This window comes from Danio rerio, chromosome 7 (assembly GCF_052040795.2).
Source record: "Danio rerio strain M-AB ecotype USA chromosome 7, GRCz13ab, whole genome shotgun sequence".
Lineage (NCBI taxonomy): Eukaryota > Metazoa > Chordata > Actinopteri > Cypriniformes > Danionidae > Danio > Danio rerio.
The window spans coordinates 31,135,250-31,155,318 of NC_141027.1; the positions used below are offsets into that span (position 1 = coordinate 31,135,250).

General features: G+C 37.3%; 1 protein-coding gene across 50 annotated transcripts in view; it reads left to right on the forward strand.

The window, feature by feature from the left end:
• The window catches only part of tjp1a (tight junction protein 1a), a 196,508-nt gene that overhangs the window by 113,394 nt on the left and 63,045 nt on the right, over positions 1 to 20,069 (forward strand). For 2 of the 50 annotated variants that reach the window (XM_087261241.1, XM_087261252.1), the window contains exon 1: positions 15,421 to 15,785. The exons of the other annotated variants lie outside the window; for them this stretch is intronic. The gene's annotated coding sequence lies outside the window, so the exon portion shown is untranslated. Of the gene's footprint in view, positions 1 to 15,420; positions 15,786 to 20,069 lie in introns of those variants that run through there. 50 annotated transcript variants of the gene reach the window in all.

The following is a 20,069-nucleotide window of genomic DNA, read 5'->3' on the forward strand; positions in this document are numbered from 1 at the left end:
TGTGTGAGAGTGTTGCAGTAATGATGGTCTTCGTTTGGAGGTTTGGTTTGCGTGTGTGAGTCAGTGGATTAGCGGTGTTGTGGATTTTATGCGAGTACACGGCTCTGGGAAGGAGCAATCGCTCTTTTGAAGATACTATATCTGACAGGCTTACTGCCACGAACTGTATTGTGAAGCTCTTTTAGTGAAGTCTGTTTATGTTTTCAGCAGGCAGTTTTTCTTGGCTTCTCTCTGTCTGTTGGCTGTCCAGCTTTCCATTAGGCCTGACGTCTAAGACCCAGGTCTACTGACCTCAGCTTTACAGTGCCCGCAGCACAAAGCAGGTTTGCTGAGATCTAGTCTGTGTTTATGGAGCTGGGAAACTCTAGAAGGCTGTTTTGAAGATAACGCTTGAGCAATTTCCTTCACTGCTCCCCTGCACCGTCAGCTTTAGACAGCAGTTCTGAAGTATTGCAGACTCTTTTATGAGCTCTTTTGACTTCATTTGATTATTTATCTTGTCTTGATATTTTGTAATAGAAACTTACTGTTGCTGTAGTTTTATAAGCGGTGCTGGTATATTTAGCATAAAAAAGTATTATTATTGGCTTTTGGCTTTAATCAGCTAGTATGAAATATTAAAAATGGGTACAGTCTACCTTTGTTCATCTTTATGTCCACAATTAGGTGTTGTTTACACTTGTGCATTTTTTGATTTTAAATTGAATTAGTGTTTTATGGTTATGCCTTGCGTCCACTCTGCTTACGATTCTTTGACCCCCTAAAAAAGAGCATTTTGAATATGCTGAAGACTAGGGGTGCTTCAGTACAGAGGGCATACAGTTTTGTATTGTGGTTTCAGGGTCACGGTTTTGCTTTGGTTTGGTCCATGATATGTTCAGTAAAGAAAGATAGCACTCAAACACACACACAGACATTTCTGAGAGTAATAAAAGGCATGGGGAAAAATGCAGAATGCAATTTTTTATTTCTTTTGAAAATGGAAATAAAATACAATGCACTCAGAGTGAACCATGTAGGGGCTTCAGCAGATTTTAGCATTAAATAATTATATACCACAAAAGGTATTTCTTTTTGGACTACTTAGTCGATTTTTGAGTTATTTAGTTTTATACAATCTAATTTTGTTTTGCTCTAGACTAGACAGACTGAGTTTGTGTTGAAACAAACCTTACAAAGTTATGGAAATTATACCACTCTTCACCTCAGACATTTGCTCTTTTTTTGTTAAAGATCAACAGTTTTATGGGGCAACTCAATTTTTTTGCATAGTGATAATTAGTGGTTCAGTGGATCACAAAAAAAAAACATATAGGGTGTTCACAGACGTGGCATAGGCGAATAAATCACACTATTCACTCGTAAATAGACTTGTGAACATTAATTCCCACATCAAATTGACTTTATTCGTGCATCAAATTTGATTAATTTGCTTGTGATATTCAATTCACAATAGACGCGGATTTGCATCATGGGTGGGGCTTTTGTCTATCTGGTGACTCTAGTTTTGTTGCTAAATGGCTAACTGGGTTTTTAGCGAGAGATAGCTGTGCGTTATGTGATCTAGGAAGACTGAAAAGCAGCGTAGAGTTCGGTGCTGTGTCTGAGTAAACTAGATCCTTTCAGAGGTACACCACCCTAAACTCCTTCAGAAGCTTCAGACTAAGGCGTGCCCAGTTTGATGAGCTGTTGTCCAGTGTTGGCAGGAGGATTTCCCCTCGGGACTCCAACAACAGGCGCTACATTATAATCACGCCCATACTAGAGCTCCTGATTGGTTAATGTGTTGCGAATGTATGCTAAAGTCATTTTCCAATTCGAGCAATTTATGTATGAAGGGTGTCAAATGTGCAAAGTGCTTAATTTGTATTTCGTCATTTACGCTACCTCAATCACACAAATAGACCCGCAGGATATCTATTCATGTCTTTGCATTGACTAACCTTGTAAATCAGTGGTTCCCAACAGGGGGGTCCCGGCCCACAAGGGGGCCTCAGTGAGCTCTGTGGGGGGTCGCGTCATATTTAAAACATTTCTTAGCAGTGGACAATGGGGTATATGCCGAAGCATGCTAATAGGACTTTTAATACGCCAGTAACCTGGGTTAAGCGCTTCCGGAATTGAATGCCAATGCAAAATCCGGTGCGTTTAAGGTCTGTTTTCTTTAAAAATCAGCGATCTCCACTAGCTGAGTTATATCCGATTTAAAGTGGGTCTCAGATTGTACAAGAAGCACTGCATTAAATTACATTTCCCCCGCCATATCTTTATAATATGAGCATTTATTTTACCCCAGTATATTCAATGGAGCTTCTGCGTTAGCCTGCCGATTCTGACGGGTGCATGCGAGTAAACAGCTTTTTGTCTCGTTTTACGCTTGAGCAGCTAAATGAATGATACAGTTTATTGAACTGAATGTATTTTAATGACATTACAACATCGATGCTGTATAAGGAACCATAAAAAATGGAAAAAAGTTCACAATAACAGGTCACCGGAAGTGTTTCAGCATGGGAACAGCACTAGCTCGGCATATACCCTATTAGGAGAATGAACATGTTTCCTTAGTTTATTTTGTTCCCTAGCTCAGTGGTCCTCAACCGCCCAGCAGCGGACTGGTTCCGGTCCGTTGATCAATTGGTACCAGGCTGCACCAGAAATCATTAATTATCTTTTATTTTTTTAAAATGACTGATGTATCTCGCTTGCATCTCGGTCACTTGATTGCCCAAATTTAACCCACTAGCAGCAAAATGAGTAAGAAACAGGCGTCTTTAAAACGTTTCTTTGCTAAGGGGAAAAGGCTCCGTGAACGACCCACGAACTGCCAAGGTATGGATTCGCAACTCATTTGACAAAAAAATCAAGTGAATGCTCCATGGCTGCGCAAAAGATCAACTGATGAAGATCGCAAATGACGGTGGCCTTTTAGGGGCTGTTTGCATGACGGGCTCATGCTAATGAATCCCACGATAGCTCCCCCCCATAGGCTATATTATTTTTTTCACTTTACACCAGTGTGAATACTGGTATTTTTGCTATTGAATTTCAAATAGGGACAGTTTTTTGCCATGATTACTGTAAATATATATGACCGATAATATCATTAAATGTGGAGGGGGGCCTTACAATATTTTCAAGGGGAAAAGGGGGTCTCAGGCAAAAAAGGTTGGGAACCACTGATATAAAGCACTCACGCTTGACGCTTCATCTGCGTCTGGTGTGAAAGCACCATTACAGTTTGGAACGCATTCCATTTATTTAAAGAATAATTAGTAACTTTTAATAAATAAACTGCTCAATAAATAATTTCCAGATAAAATATTCTCAAATAAAATATATCTTACTTAACACCAATTTGTTATGTTTGTGATTCCAACCTGAAGCTATAGGAATTTCACAGTGTAAATATTTGAGTGACAATACATATTATATATTAGTAGTGTATAATTATAGGAACTTATGCATATACACGCAGTTATTATGAAGATGAGAGGCATTATTTATTCCTGGATATTAATTATATACTGTAGTAGTGAAGCAAATTAATCTAGCTTTATCAGCAGCTCATTAACTCTGGCTGTCTGTTTGGGCCACAGAACAGGCATTGTGGGACAGAATGCTGCCTATAAGGGCTTGGGAATTCCTTTGAGTGAGCTCAGACTGGTCACGTGACCCTTAACTGGAGGCCTGTCCGGGGTGACTGCTGTTTCTGTGGGTCTGGGATACAAGCAGCACCAAGGTGTCCTATTTATCCCCCTCTTTCCTCTCTCACTCATCATTTGCCCATGTCCTCCCTTTGTTTCTCTTTCTTTCACTCTCTCTCTTACGCACACCATGACAAAAGGACCCCCCTGCTGAATGAGGCTGTTGTTGTACAGTTACACATCATTGTGCTTCTGTGTGTGTGTGTGTGTGTGTGTGTGTGTGTGTGTGTGTGTGTGTGTGTGTTTTGCATCACAGATTTTGGTTGTGGAATTCAGATGTGGGAACAGCCCCTTTTAGGTTGTTATTTGAGAACTCGTGATTTTGACATTGCACAACTACACATTATCTAATAAGACCATCTTCCCCTGAAGACAAACTTCACATTATGACTATTAAAGAGTGATTAGAATCTGCTAATATGTGTCTTTTAGTGACCCTGTCTAAAGAAAGTAATTTTTTTATCCTGTTCTTTTTTTTTAATGAGATGTAGGCTATGTTTACACAACACTGTAGTAAAAAAGTTTTTTTTAATTGTTTTTAAATAGTGTCACATACAGATGATAATGCAACCACATTCCTTAATATCTAAAAACACTGGATTATGCACGGAAGAACAGTAATTGGAAATATCATATTGTAAAGAACAGTTGTTTTGGTTGACAAGTATTTCCGCATATCTATAGACCAATGGTCTCAAACTCAATTCCTGAAGGACTGCAGCTCTTCATAGTTTAGCTCCAACCACCTCCAACTCACACCTGCTTAATAGCCTATAATAGTCTTGAACACTATGATAATTTGGATCAGCGGTGCTTGATTAAAGTTGGAGCAAAACTGTGCAGAGCTGAGTTTGCGTTTGAGACCTATGCTATTGACCTTATTTGTTACGTATGAGCGGGCGCAACCATCGGAATCTTTTTGGTTAGACGCTTGTTGTGCTACTTGATGTTGCAAATAGATCTTTTCTCATTATATTATTCTACTTTTTATGTGTAGTCATAAACACATTTTTTCGTAGAGCATGTAGTTTGACGGCTTTATGCTGTTTATTATTCCTAGTCATTTCTCCCATAGGCAGCCCCATTACAAGTTCTAAAACAATCGCAAAAACGAGCACTCTTCCGCATCACAGAAGAAAGCTGAACATTTATTAAATTGTAGTTTTGAGAATTTTCATTTAGTAGTTTATTCACAGACTATAATGGGAAATTAAATAAACAGTTTGAATTCGGAAGTATGTTTTTGGGCCCCTAAATGCAATTTTGAACCTGAAAAGCCAAAATGCATAAGGTTTAAAGTTGAAATTGTTACATAAACGCTCTCTCATGTTTTAAACAAGTTATTTATTTTCAGCAAGAATTCATTTTATTTCTGAAAGGCTACAGGCATTATAGTGTTACAAGTTGATATTACAAGCAAAATGTACTTTTGAACTTTCAAATCCCCCTCTTCTCCCCCTCTTAACTGTTTTCATCTTTTTTTTTTTTGATAAATTATTGTTAAACATCAAATAAGATATTAGAACTGAACCCTAACATCTGACATATTAAACCAATATTTTAAACCAGTATTCTTTATGCTTTACAGATTTCTCTCATATTACCATGAAAGAGAGATAATAATAAAACATTAGCAATGTGCAATTATGAACACTATGCAACCAAAATGAAAAAGCAAGCAAACATAAAAACACAGCAAACATAATTGGAAAGCGAGCTATTCAGATTCAGCCTTCCAGTAGCGCATCTAAAGGTGACAGTTTTTATTTTATGTTTGATTAAAAATTAATAGCATTGCAGCATAAATATTTAGCATTCATTTTTTATTAATTTAACAGAATCATTAAAATGATGGCACTGCTCATTTAAGCATTTTCACTATGAATTCTCTATATTTTATGAAAACAAAATCAGGGACAGTCTTCAATTTTTTAAGTCGGACATAATCACGGGCCAGTCAGAGCGAGAGAATGAAAGAGAAAGAGAGTGTGAAGGGCCTTGGCTTCTTATCAGCACATTCCTGCCCTGTGGAATTATGTGTGTGTGTGTGTGTGTTTAGGACAGATAACTCTGAGTGCTCATTGGGTCAGTGCAGTGCTGATTTAAAAAAACTCCCATGGCAAGGCCAGAATATGCAGCCTGGTTATTGTCTATGACCTGCTAGCGCTTTGCCACTGCAAACTTAAAATAAAATGGAGGGTGTGTGTTTGAGTCAGAGCGAAAGAGAGATAATCCAGTCAATGCATACATCTTTACTTTTGTGCTTTGAACTGTAAGAGTGTTGACTCTAGGTGTGGGTGAACCACTCTTAAGAAAGTCTTAAGTAGACTTTAAAGAGTTTGTGCGCTGCTCTGGCTCTTCTGGGTTTGTGCTGTTGACACAGAGATGACCTTGCTATAAGGGAGCCTTTATAACACTGTTGCAGTGAAGGGTCAATGGGCATGCTCACATTCTCCATGCTGAACGGCTGAATGCTGGGAAAGGGAAGGTCTTATCAGAGAGCCATAGCTGCTTAAATGCATTGCAGTTTGCTGGAAGCTCTATGGGGACTAAGTTAGCCATAGACTTTTTAGACCGGCAATGCTGTTGTGTTTTATGCTGTTTCACCACATTCTTTAGATCTCATTTATGATCTCCCGTTGCTTATACAGTAGGTGTTCACATTTGTTTATTTCGTTGAGGCAAATAGTTCAGTCTCCTGTGCTTGTATGTTAATGGTCAGCGGCCTTTTCCTGCTGATGATGGTCTTTCTCAGCCTCTGAGGACCTTTAAGGAAAGCGTGGTAGAGATTAACTTTTTAATCCTAGTGCACGGGATTGGAGTTTTTTTTTTTTTTTTATTCATTTATTTATTCTGTTTTTATGCCTGTTTCATTTTTTGTTTGTTCTTCAAACTGTCTGACTTTTGTATTGGTTGTAATTGAACAGTTGAGAGACATTCTTAGTTTTAATTCTGTGTCTTTAATCTTCAGCACATGAATCCTCGTTAAAATGTAATTCCATTATTCCGAGTTCATAATAGTCCAAAACGCCATGATAATAGTTTAACATGGCAGTTTGTTCACGTTTGCTCAAAAAATTATTTGCTCCTTTGTATTTTCCAGCTTCTCCTTTGTTTTTTCGCGCATCACTCTCGCATTTGTCAGTTTCTGAAAGGATTGGGTTTCAAAAGCACAACAATAATCAAGCGCACGTTATTATCATCAGCTCAAGACGTTTGCTATTTCAAAGCATAGACGCGAGCGCTAGCAAGAAAGCGAAAAATACCACTCAGTGGAAACGGGCCATTACTGTTTCTAAGAAAGGAAATATTGTAAAATATTGCGATCACCAGGTGACTTGAATATCTCTATTTGGAAAGTATTTTAGTTTAGTATTTATTAGTTTTAGATTGATTGGGATGAATCTGTAAGGGAGTGCATGTACATAAAATAAACAATATACAAACAGAGATAAATACAATAAAGAAAAAAGATACAAGTGAAATTAACCACTTTATTGTTTTCTGAGGATTTTAACTGTATTAAGGTATACAGTAATTGAGTAATGAATAATCAATTAAAAAGTTTGATCACCAATTCTAATTTACTTTAAACAAAAAGCACAGGGCAGAGTAAGTTGTTTAACTTTTGCATAAATATGCTACGCTAAATTACAGTTATATTATCACTTAATTGCTATATTATTGCATATGGCCGGCAGCTAGCTCTCTGCAACTGTCACATGGTCGCCCACTGAAGCTAAGCAGGGCTGCGCCCGGTCAGTACCTGGATGGGAGACCACTTGGGAAAGCTAGGTTGCTGCCGGAAGTGGTGTTAGTGAGGCCAGCAGGGGGCGCCCAACCTGCGGTCTGTGTGGGTCCTAATGCCCCAGTATAGTGATGGGGACTCTATACTGCTCAGTGAGCGCCGTCTTTCGGATGAGACGTTAAACCGAGGTCCCGACTCTCTGTGGTCGTTAAAAATCCCAGGATGTCCTTCGAAAAAGAGTAGGGGTTTAACCCCGGCATCCTGGCCAAATCTGCCCACAGTCCATCATGGCCTCCTAACCCTCCCCATATCATGATTGGCATATCATCACTCTGTCTCCTCTCCACCAATCAGCTGGTGTGTGGTGTGCGGTCTGGCGCAAAATGGCTGCCGTCGCGTCATCCAGGTGGATGCTGCACACTGGTGGTGGATGAGGAGATCCCCCCCCATTGTGTAAAGAGCTTTGAGTGCCCAGAAAAGCGCTATATAAATGTAACAAATTATTATTATTATTATTATTAGTTAGTTCTTACTAGGCATGGGTGTAAGATTCTTACGGTATGATAACCTTGAATAAAAATATCAGGGTTTCACGGTTTTATGATTACTGCTCTTAAATAAGTTCTATTTAAATATCTGGGTAATAAAACAAAACATTTTTATTATTTTGGAAGAGTAAACATGTCAGGGTAAATAATAAAAATAAGTCATTGACTTTTCTCCTCTTCATTAGCTTCAAAACCACAAATTTCTTCACAAAACACTTACAATTAAACACATAAAAACCTTACATATATCTTAGGGATGATAAAACAGATTTTTTTGCGGTTTTAAAACCTGGACTTTTCCAAACCGCTAAACCTAGTCCCATGCCTAGATCTTATGACCTGTTTCCACTAACTGGCACAGTACGGTACAGTACAGGTCTGTATGGGTCACCTTTATCAGGCTTGCATTTCCACTGCTAAAGGGGTACCAATGGTACTCTTTTGGTGGGCGTGGTGTACGACAGAAAGTTTCAGTCAACGTCATTTTCACTCGAGAAAATGTCTACAGTAAAGCTGTACGGGTCGTTCCATATCGTATGAGAAGCACTTCTCACAAAACAGATGCTTCATACACAAAATACTTTTGTATAAAAGTTTATTACTAACTTTATAGTTATTACGAACTATAGCCTACTGTATTGCCTGCAAATATATAAAATGAACATTAAAACAACATGAAATATAGCCCACAATCAGTGCAAACCTCTCATCTGTGTCTTTAATCTTCAGCACATGAATCCTCGTTAAAATGTAATTCCATTATTCCGAGTTCATAATAGTCCAAAACGTCATGATAATAGTTTAACATGGCAGTTTGTTCACGTTTGCTCAAAAAATTATTTGCTCCTTTGTATTTTCCAGCTTCTCCTTTGTTTTTTCGCGCATCACTCTCGCATTTGTCAGTTTCTGAAAGGATTGGGTTTCAAAAGCACAACAATAATCAAGCGCACGTTATTATCATCAGCTCAAGACGTTTGCTATTTCAAAGCATAGACGCGAGCGCTAGCAAGAAAGCGAAAAATACCACTCAGTGGAAACGGGCCATTACTGTTTCTAAGAAAGGAAATATTGTAAAATATTGCGATCACCAGGTGACTTGAATATCTCTATTTGGAAAGTATTTTAGTTTAGTATTTATTAGTTTTAGATTGATTGGGATGAATCTGTAAGGGAGTGCATGTACATAAAATAAACAATATACAAACAGAGATAAATACAATAAAGAAAAAAGATACAAGTGAAATTAACCACTTTATTGTTTTCTGAGGATTTTAACTGTATTAAGGTATACAGTAATTGAGTAATGAATAATCAATTAAAAAGTTTGATCACCAATTCTAATTTACTTTAAACAAAAAGCACAGGGCAGAGTAAGTTGTTTAACTTTTGCATAAATATGCTACGCTAAATTACAGTTATATTATCACTTAATTGCTATATTATTGCATCTATTATTACAGATATTTTAGTTTAGGAAATGTTTTTTAAAACATTTAAACACTTTACTTGCATGTAATATGTTTAATAATTTATTTAATATAGTAAATATTAAAGTATTAGCTATAATGCAGATTATGATGTGCTTCAATTTAATGGTCTGTGCAAAAAAAAAAAAAAAAAAAAAAACGATCAATTTGCAAGGAACAGTGCATGCATAGTCTTTGTTATAAACAGTTCAGTAAAATTAGTCGTTATTAAAGTTACGTAAACTACAATTTCTACCAAAATCTATATGTAATCACAGGAATCTACAACACATGTATTCAATAAATAATAATCCAGCCTCAACATTGCATATTTTATTGCGAATGATCACATTGCAATATCCATGCTGAAACTATATATTGTGTAGCCCTTTATATATAAATTAAAATCTGTCCCAAACAGTTTCTGTGTAATGGCTGATTTTAAAATGCGAGTTTTAAAAACAAATTTCCCTTTAGTAAAACTGCAGATGATTTTACTTGGGTTAAATGTCCCATCTGGGTTGGTTTAATGTGCACAGCCAAACATAAGTTGATTTGAAAATGTTTGTTCAAAAACAGATGCCTGTCATTGTGTAGTCTATTTTCAGTTTCCACACACTGCTCTGGGACATCATCTGTAACCTTTTTTTATTTGAAAGTTTCATTAATCTGAGTTGTAAGGGTGTAGCTGAGGATCATAGCTCCAAATGAAACTTTTGCGCTAAATCAATCAGCCTTTGTGTACAAGAATAACAGAGAGTCAGGAAGTCTATGCTACTGCAATATGAGAGCCTGTTTTAGCATGGTCCACGTGTGTAGCTGTCTGATGGGTGCTCCGTCCACCGGGAGCCAGCCAGGGAAACAGATGAAGTCACCATGGCTACGTTTACTATTGTGACATCATGGGAATGCTGCTGATGCGCTGTTCCGCAGGAGGTGCCGGCTTTTGATTGGCTGGCACTGATCCTGCATGCTTAAATTCGAAGGCTTCTGGAGTACGACAGCAGCAGTGGCAACAACCCCCTCCCGATTGGCCTGTCTTTCTGTTTACTGTCTCTCTCTCTCTCTCTCATCTTTCTCTCTCCCGCTCATTCATGGCTGCCGTGCTCTATTTTTAGATTTTGATTGTCAAGAACTGCTTAACCAGATTAGATGTCTCTCAGTCTCTCTCACGTTTTCTCCTCCTCAGCATCCTGTGATTACTTTTATACATCTTGGTTTGTGCGTTTCAAAATTTGCTATTATTTATAGATTTTTTTTTTAGTTCAGTGAATCTTCCCTCACCACTAAAAATCAGGAGCGGCACATTTCAAATAACATTTGTGTCATTTTCTTACCCACATGTGTTTCCACACTCATGAACACAAAACAAGATGTTCTTGAGAATGTTTGCAGACATACTGTTTTGGTGCCCATTGATTTAGATGAAAAAGAGACTTTTCTTATGCCATGACATGAGTAAATGATGGCCTTTACCCCACTACTATTACTGTTTTAAGGCCAGAGTTAAATACGTATTGAGTCAAGTAGTAGGAAAAACAGATTATAAATAGGGAGATTGTTAGGATTTAATAGATTTGTTGATCGCAGTGGTTTCTATCTTGTGCTTCAACTGATGAAGGTAAAGAAAACCAGCCAAAACATGCAGTGTGGGAGATGAGACAATGACTGTTTTTGTTCTTTCACTTAAAGCTGGGACACACCAAACCAGTGGTCGACCTTGTTGGCATGGCATTGTTGATTAGTGTTTTGCCAACTTGTTTGTATGGTGTGTTCCACGTGTTGCTCAGCATGTAGAATCAGCTTCGCCCATCAATTGAAGAGAGCACTCTGATTGGTTATTCAGCAACGAATCCGAGCACAAGATCAAAAACTGAAGTGACTTTACCAAGTAAACAAAGTCAAGATGACAAACACAGAAGCAGACTGTAATTCTGCTGCATTTCTCAAATATTTGAAATTTCAAATATTTCAAATGATGAGGATAATAAGATTGTCAGATGTATTTGCACGAATGAATCCCTTCATGAGGAGTACACAAGTTGTTACAATTACTACTAAATCATGCTTTGTTTATGGTTTGCATGTACGCAAGATCTAGTTTCCCTTTGTGGAATGAGAAAATGGACTGTTGGTGCAGAAAGCCACGTCCTTTCACGCAGGTGCAGATGGTTTTTAACGGTGCTAGTTTTTCTGCATTGACTTCGTTCCAAGCTTTAGTTTTCTTATCTTTACAGATTTTTCATCTACAAGGACCAAGTGGCATTTCCATATGTTTAGGTAAAAACAATAATGTTTATGCAGGCAAAAAGTAGCAAAAAAGCACAATATGTGATACCTATACTGTGTTAAAAAGAAAAATAATGTAACAGGATATCTTTTATATTTATATTTATATATATTATATTTATGTATAAACCCATGTAATTGAATATGGATCATAAATTCAATATATTTGTTACTTAGCCTGTGAAGAAGAGGCGACTAATAGATGTAAATAATCGTGGTTAATCATTTGACAGAATATATTTATATTTATATTTGGGTCGAACTGAAATGATGTATGGTTAGACACATGCTTTCCTGTTTTTATAACCCGATTCAACCAACAACCACCAATATAAATATATTTATTTATTTATTTTTGAATGATTTAATAAGTTTTGTGACATACATTGTCCATGTATACCACTATAGCAGGACTTTATTGTTTCCCAGTAAATTGTTAGTCACAAGATATTCTGGATAACAGCTACTCTGAAATTTGCATGAGATAACCTTCCTGTTTCTGTGGAAAATTGCTTTTCAAAAGTCATCAAAGTAAATGGCTTGAAATGTGGACTCTTGTTGAGAACTTTGTATATAATATGTACCAGAATAAAAAATTATGCTTTTATGTTTTTGACAATTGCATATATTTGAACGATTCTTTGCTGGCATGTTATTGCATATCATTAACACAAAGAACAGGAAGCTGACAGCACAGAGAATCATAGGTCTGCAGCACAGATGCAACACAGAGCCCTTCTGAATCCAACTGTTAAAGGATTACTGCATTTAAGATGGATTTGGGCTGTGTGGAGAGAGAGAGAGAGAGAGAAAGAGAGAGAGAGAGAGTTTGTGTGTTTTTTCAGGGCACAGCCCAGGGACCAAAGCAGATTGTGAGGAAAAGGGAAAAATATGGAAAGATCACGTGACCTTAGCATGTTTTAAAAATAACACAGGAGAACAGAAAATAATCCTGCTGAGCCACCATTGTGAATATAGGTTAGATAACCTATGCTTTATTTAGGATCATGTCAGCAAATTGCAGAAATATGTACAAAGATCTAGACATCTGGTGAGTGTCTATGTTTTGCATAGGTTTAAAGCATTTTACTAAATGGAAGTGCCAATGTTACTGACCCGATAAAAGCCCTTTTCACACTTTAATATCGGTACATATCTGCAAAATTTACAGAATTAATTTATCGGTAAATTAAAAAAATGTGCTGTTCGCAAGGATGTTGTGGAATTTTTCTGGAAATCTGCGTCTGAATGTTCTGATTGACCAGAGTAGATGATGTCATATCAACGTGTTCTAATTCTAAACGTGTACATGCTCATTCCAGCAGTTTTCCTTCTGCATTTACACAGAGCAGTTGAAAATTAACGGTAATGTTGCAACTTTTCTTTCCAGAAAATTGGCGGAACTTAAATTTACACATAATTTCAAAAAGGGCCTGTCCCAAAAAAAGTCTATGTGTGCGAACGGGGCTAATGATGATTGCCTGGTGACATTATAAGGAAGAGCACAATCCAAACCCTTCATTACATGTATCTGTTATGTGAAAAACAACAGACAAGGAACAATACATTGCATGCTTCATACGTTTAAGTCCTTTTGAATGACTTTAAATGGAATAACTTGTTTTTAAAACATCTATAATAGAAAATATTTTTAAAGCTACTTATGAATGACCATTGGTAGAGAAAGATTCTTTTTAAACCAGATGGTATTAGGACATTTACCTGCAGGGAGGAAAGAGTGATGCTAACCTTCACACCTTGACTTTTAGGAAAGCTACAGCGGTGATGCTTCATGCAGCCCTCATGTCGAATCATGTGATCTCAGATTCAGAGGATGTCCCAGAAAAGCAGGATTACTAACAGCGATTGAGTGAATTGATGGTCATAGGTGGTTCATCCCTGTTAGTAATCCAGGAAATGAACATGGCGGTCTGGTGTTACTGGCTCAAAACTATTCTTTCATGTCATTTCAAGTCATGCCATTATGCAGCCGCACACTGTTCGTGCATATGATCTTACAGTACTTCAGTGGTTAAAAACATGGAATCTTTGTGGTTTGACACTTATTTTATAGTTTTATATTCTTTTATTTTTTTTTAAAGATGTTTGTTATGCTTGCCAAGACCGTATTTGTGCAGAATTACTTTAGATGAAGGCATTGAAACATTTTTTATACACTTTACAAGATTTACTTTTTTACAAGTTTTGCTTGACCAGGCAGAGCTCAAGAGTCATTAATGCAGTCTTTAATATTGCATAATACTTTAATCATTGTATATTCCTGATTTGGACTCCAGAAATAGGTTATGGTGATTAATCAATGGTGATTTTTCTATTCATTTTGTTAATAATTACGGTTCTGTAATCAGTAGTAAATTAACAGCATGTTCCAGCAGGCACACAATGTCATAAGACGTTAAAATTAGGTTAGATTTAGGTTGTGACAATAGGTGACCAAAATTCATTGTCTAACCAGCATCTAAGGACAAAGTTATTTTGATGTCCAATAGAGGCAGACATTTTAGATTGTGTTGGAAAGTGATTCAAATCTAACGTCGAGCCAACATCTTAATCCAACATCATAATGATGCCAAATATTGACATTTATTCATCAGGTATGGCAACCAAAACCCAACCTCTGATAGACGTCATAGAGATAATGTCCACACAACATTAAGCTGTAATATCATTAGATGTTGATATTTGGTTGATTTGTAGGTTGGACGTTGGACATTGATGTCAGCCTGATGTTGGGTTGTGATGTCAACCCGATTTTTATTTCCAAGCAAAATGCAACGTCCCCACAACGTAGGGGTACAATGTTAATCTGATGTCATGTTGATATCTTGTGCATACTGGGGTGTTTTAGATGTAGCACCATTTACTGCACAAAGCCAGTCATAGTTCACTGACAAGCTATGCAATATTGCATTAATTAATGCAGATAATTTAATCAATAGAACAGTCTATATTTGAAACAAAATACTTTTGTGGACATGTAAATATTATTATTATTATTGTCGCATATGATTAATTTGATCAATATATTTTTCTGTTCAAATTATTATTTTTTTATGCTAATAAATCACTCTTGTTTGTATTAAGATGTCAGGCCTAGATGTGAGGTAGGCAACACTTTTAGGGTGCTTGCATGCTAGAGAGAGCTCAGATGGAGCATTTGATTCTTAGAATTGCTAAGATCTGTCTTGAGGGTTTGGGAAAGTCAGGTCAGTTTGAATTCAAGTGAAAACTGAACCAAAATGTATATCAGATTGCACTTCAATTCAAGTGTGGTGCAGTTTGATTTAACTTGCACCACCTCTGCAAATTTGCATTTGAAATCAGTGATTTGGCATGAATCCTTTCTAATAAGTGTGCAGGTGCCCTTGAAGTCTTACATAATGCAATGCCTCATTAGCATAAACAAGTGTGTTCTGGTAATAAACACACATGCTGCAGTCTACTGCAGTAGACAGCTTGAATATAAAGATGGTGCAGGTATATGTGTCTGTGTGTGTGTGTGTGTGTGTGCTTCAGCTGTACGCAGCACACCGTCCAGGGCTGAGCATGAGCAACGGTGTCTCATTTCCCCATCACTAACACCCCCACCACTCATTGTGGGTGTGTTTCTGTCTTCCTCCCTCCTGCGATCTCACACACACACACACATACATCGCACGTACAGAGGAAGAAGCCGTAAGGGAACTACTACTGCAAAGGGGATTTTTCCTTCACAAAGCAGGATATCATCTCTCACTGCCTGACGCAAATGTACATCCATCCTAAGAACATGTGGAGTTCCTGTCTGTCATTCTAATGAGGGATCTTTAGTGTGCTTCAGGAACACGCTCTGTGCTCGGACACCATTGCCGGCCGCTTTCTTTCTGTGTGGATTTACATTAAACGACCAAGTGTACAGCACAAAGCTGCAATCTGGATGGATTTGGGTCGAACTAAAATAATAATGTATGGAGAGACACATGCTTTCCTGTTTTTATAACCCGATTCAACCAACAACCACCAAACTGTGAGTGTTACACTCTGCAGTAGAGAGGATTATGCTTTTTCTCACATGCAACAATGTTTGTACAGTCTCTAAATAGGTTCCACGCTCAGAATTTCTGTATGTTAATTGTTAGTGGATTTCATAAATTGGGTAAAGGAAACTAAAGGAAAGCAACGTTTGTGTTTAAGACGCTTGTCTTCAGAGAACATCTGCAGTGTGTTGTCTCAGGGCATGTAGAGTCGTCAGATTGACTGATCACTGTTTAGGCTTTGCAGGATGGGCTGCAGAAAAAGTGGCCTGTTGTGTAACTATAGCTGGACTAGCTGTGTTTTTTTATTAATCTTGGCACAGATTGCCTCCACGTTTCATGCATGTCAACAGCAAAAAATAGTTGATGTTTTTAATGTTCAGATTTGTTTTTGATACATCTCATATCTTACCATCTGATCAACATCTTGTTTCTAATTTCTGATTACTGGATTATTATTATTATTATTTTTATTATTATTATTATTTTTATTGTTATTATTACTAGTGACTGGCATTTTTGGACAGTCTTGGATTCTTACCCGAAGGGGGCTTACATTGGCGCACACACATGGGGCAGTTTTATGTCAGAGTTTGGTTTGTTTGGCTAATATGAACATTGTTTCTATAAACCGTACCTGAGTCTGCCTGAAAAGGGTGGGCTGGTGGTATAGTTTGCAGGAACTCCTACCAAATCATGGAAGTGAACTGCTATTAATCATGTATTGGTCAAATTGTGTTTATGCATTTACTAATGTGCTTTTCTGACATGCATAACCGACGTCCTGCAAGCAGGAGGAATGAAAGCCAAAATTTCAGCTGAAACCAACTGTTTTCCTTTATTTGATCATTTGCGATTAATTTCTGATAAATGGGTGCAATTGCCACTCAGTCTGAGCATGTTGCAAATGAAATGACATTTTCATATTTGCTGACACTTGATGTTTGATAACAGAAAATTCTTGCTAACACTAGCCTTCAAAGGTCTGCTAAATTGCTAAATCAAAATGTTTATTTTTTATTATTTTCAGAAGCATAAAATGTTTCTCTACCCACATTTTTGAACATCCGTGTAATCACTTGCATCATTTAAAAAAAATATTCTAATCATTCAACCTGCTTTTAGGTTGTGTCCTTTTTTTGTTCAGCAGTACTGGGCAGACTCAAAGTGATGGTGTAACGGCTCAAGTGTTTAGTTTTAAAGCTGAAAATACTCCCTACAAACAGGAAAGAGCTTCCTGCAGTAAATTCCAGCTCTTGGTTGCGTCCTGTCCAGTCTAATCAGATCTCTGCTCACACACCGGTGTCAACTATTGACCATTCCTTCCTGAACACACAACTTTCTTAAAGCAGGCAAATACACAATTCAATATTATTGGTGATGTTTATGACCTTACTGATCACTGGTATTTTATACTAGTGAAATAAATAAATAAATAAATAAATAAATAAGTAAATGTGCTGTAATTCTCTGTTTCTACCCCAGTTTACCCCTTTTTTTCTCAAAGTTAGTATATTGTATCATTTCCTATTAAAGGTGGAAAAAAACATAGTTGCCAACATAAGCGACTGGAGATTTCTTCAGACTTCAGATTTCTTCAGAATCTTAAGCAGAGAGTTGAAGACTAAAAAATCTTCACTGTTTACTAAAATCTTGCCCTAAACATTATACTCAAAGATTAATGTTTGTGCTTTAATGTGGAAAATAGACAAGTGTGTGGCTTTTTTATGCTGCTGACACTTGCATCATCAATAATAGATTAGTGGTTCAGGTTGAAGTGTCTTTCGCAGTTCTACATTACGCCTCTTACATCTGCTCTTTATTAGCTCCTCTACATTAACACGGTTCAGGGCACCATTATTCCTGTAATATCTCTAATTTCAGGGGCTGGGGTAACTGAGACGTCTCACAAGAAAGGTAGCCAGGTAATGTTGTGATAATATACTTGTAATTTGCATTTTTTCCAATGTAGGCGTGAAAACTCTTTCTGGAATGTTCTTAGAGTGAAAGTTCAGTTTACACGTTCAGGTACGAGCGCACCTCCCTTCTACTTTGCAGAGCAATAAGCATTGTCAGAAACACTCTGCAAAAACCTGTGTTTAGTCTGTAAATTGTAGGTGTGCTGTTTTAGTGTGTGCTAGGGGTCTAATGACCAGAACACTCATTATTTAACAGCTACAAGTGCCGCAGATCACTCGCAGACACCCTGAAACTGCTTATCGCCATCACATTCCAAGGCACTGCTATCTAGCAGTTGCTTTCCACATCAATTTTATTGATCAAGCGAGAAATCTCTTTGAGATACCCAACCTTTTAAGCTGACTGCCCGCTTTAGTGAAGCTGGTGGCCCTGAAAAGATGGCCACTGATCTGCTAGAAAGCCTCTCAGTTTCACCTGGCTGTCAGAGCTCACTATTAGCTGCCTCTCTGGGCTCTTTGAACCCCTACGCTCTTTCTGGCAGGTCTGAGGTCTGCCTGAAACAAAGACTCTCTTTAGCGGAAGAATGATTCTTTGGCTCCAAGTTGGACTGCCCATGTCTGCCCTTTGTTTCTTGGCGCAGCACTACTTCGGCTAGGCCTCAGGCCTGAATAAACGTGAATGTATAAATATACTCAGGCGTTGTAGCGCACAAAAAGACTTATTGTTTGCTAGTGCTGCTAGTAGGGAATTATTGGATCACTGCTGTTTCAGAACCTTGTTGGATTTTATTTTGCACAATAAGACTTTCTTTTGATTTAGTTGGGTGCAAACTAAAATTTGTGTTTGTAATGTTTTCGCAACTTTGAGAAGAAAATGGATTCAAAATATTTAGTGGAATTGAAATCTCAAATTACTTGTGTCTGAAGTGTTGTTTCAGGAGTCAGGCTTTATCTGTTTAGCTTTACACTGCTCAGATTGCAAAACGCTGTGCTTACGCTGAGCTCTGTGTTGTTGTGATTAATTAAAAGATAATCACGTTAGATTAGAGAATCAGAAGTGCTTAGCCTGACTCTTATAAATGGCTTCCAGCACTGTGGAGTGACTCTACTGTCTTACTTTTACCTGACCACACACAAAATCCGCATTGTGAGCATGAGCATTTTGTTCAGTGGGGATGAAATCCCAGGACTTAATAGTGTCTTTTCACCCAAAAATGAAAATTCTCACCCTTGATCCATTTCAGACCCATATGACATTTATCTTTGAACAATGTTTTTATTTGTGTGACAGTAGAAAAAAACTCAAGTCTTTTTATGAAATGGTAATAAGTGGAGACAGTTTTAGATAAACTCACTTTCATGGCCAGTGAAGACTGCAAGCAAGTATAACTGGCCTTCATTTGTATTAACCTGAAGATCACGTTCATCTTAGTTTTTTTAGTGCTCACCCACATATAATATCTGCATAAACATGTACGTTTACTCAAACCCTACTGTTGAATGAGCCATTGAAAATCATGACCACAACTAGCAGCTGAAGGCAGTAAATTTCATTCATTCATTCATTCATTCAATTTCCTTCGACTTAGTCACTTTATCAGAGGTCACCACAGCAAAATAAGTTGCTAAATATTCCAACGTATGTTTTACACAGCAGATGCCCTACCAGCTACAACCCAGTACTGGAAAACAACCATACACACTTGCATTCACACACACACTTATACACTATGGCCAATTTAGTTTATTCAATTCACCTATAGCGCATTTTGAACTGTGGGGGAAACCGGAGCACCCAGAAGAAAGCCACACAAACAAGAAGGAGAACATACAAACTCCACACACAAATGCTAACTGACCCAGCTGGGACTCAAGCCAGCGTCCTTCTTACTATGAGGCGACAGTTCTAGCCACTGAGCCACTGTGCTGCCCTGGCAGTCAACATATAATAGTTTTAATATGTCTATTTTTTTTATCCCTTAAAAATAATAAAATATTTGATAATGGACAGCCTAGGTGGAACCAGATATATTAAAGTAATAAATCAGTCGAAAAGTTCTTCTCCTTATGTTGTTGCAAATCTAATTTTGAAGAAAAACATACTGTATTTTAGTGGCTACTGTCAAATATAGTTTGGTTTTCCAAAATATTTTATTATACATTGAATTTGTCATTAAGAAACTTGGCATTTGAAGCTTTGCTTACGGTTAGATATAGGGCTTGGCGAATTGGAGTAAAATCAAAATCTCATTGGTTTGAACATTTTATTTCAATTACAATAATGAACGATTATTTTATTTATGTATGTATTTTTTCAACTCTGTATCGAGTTTCTTCATGTTTTTTTTTTCTGGATAC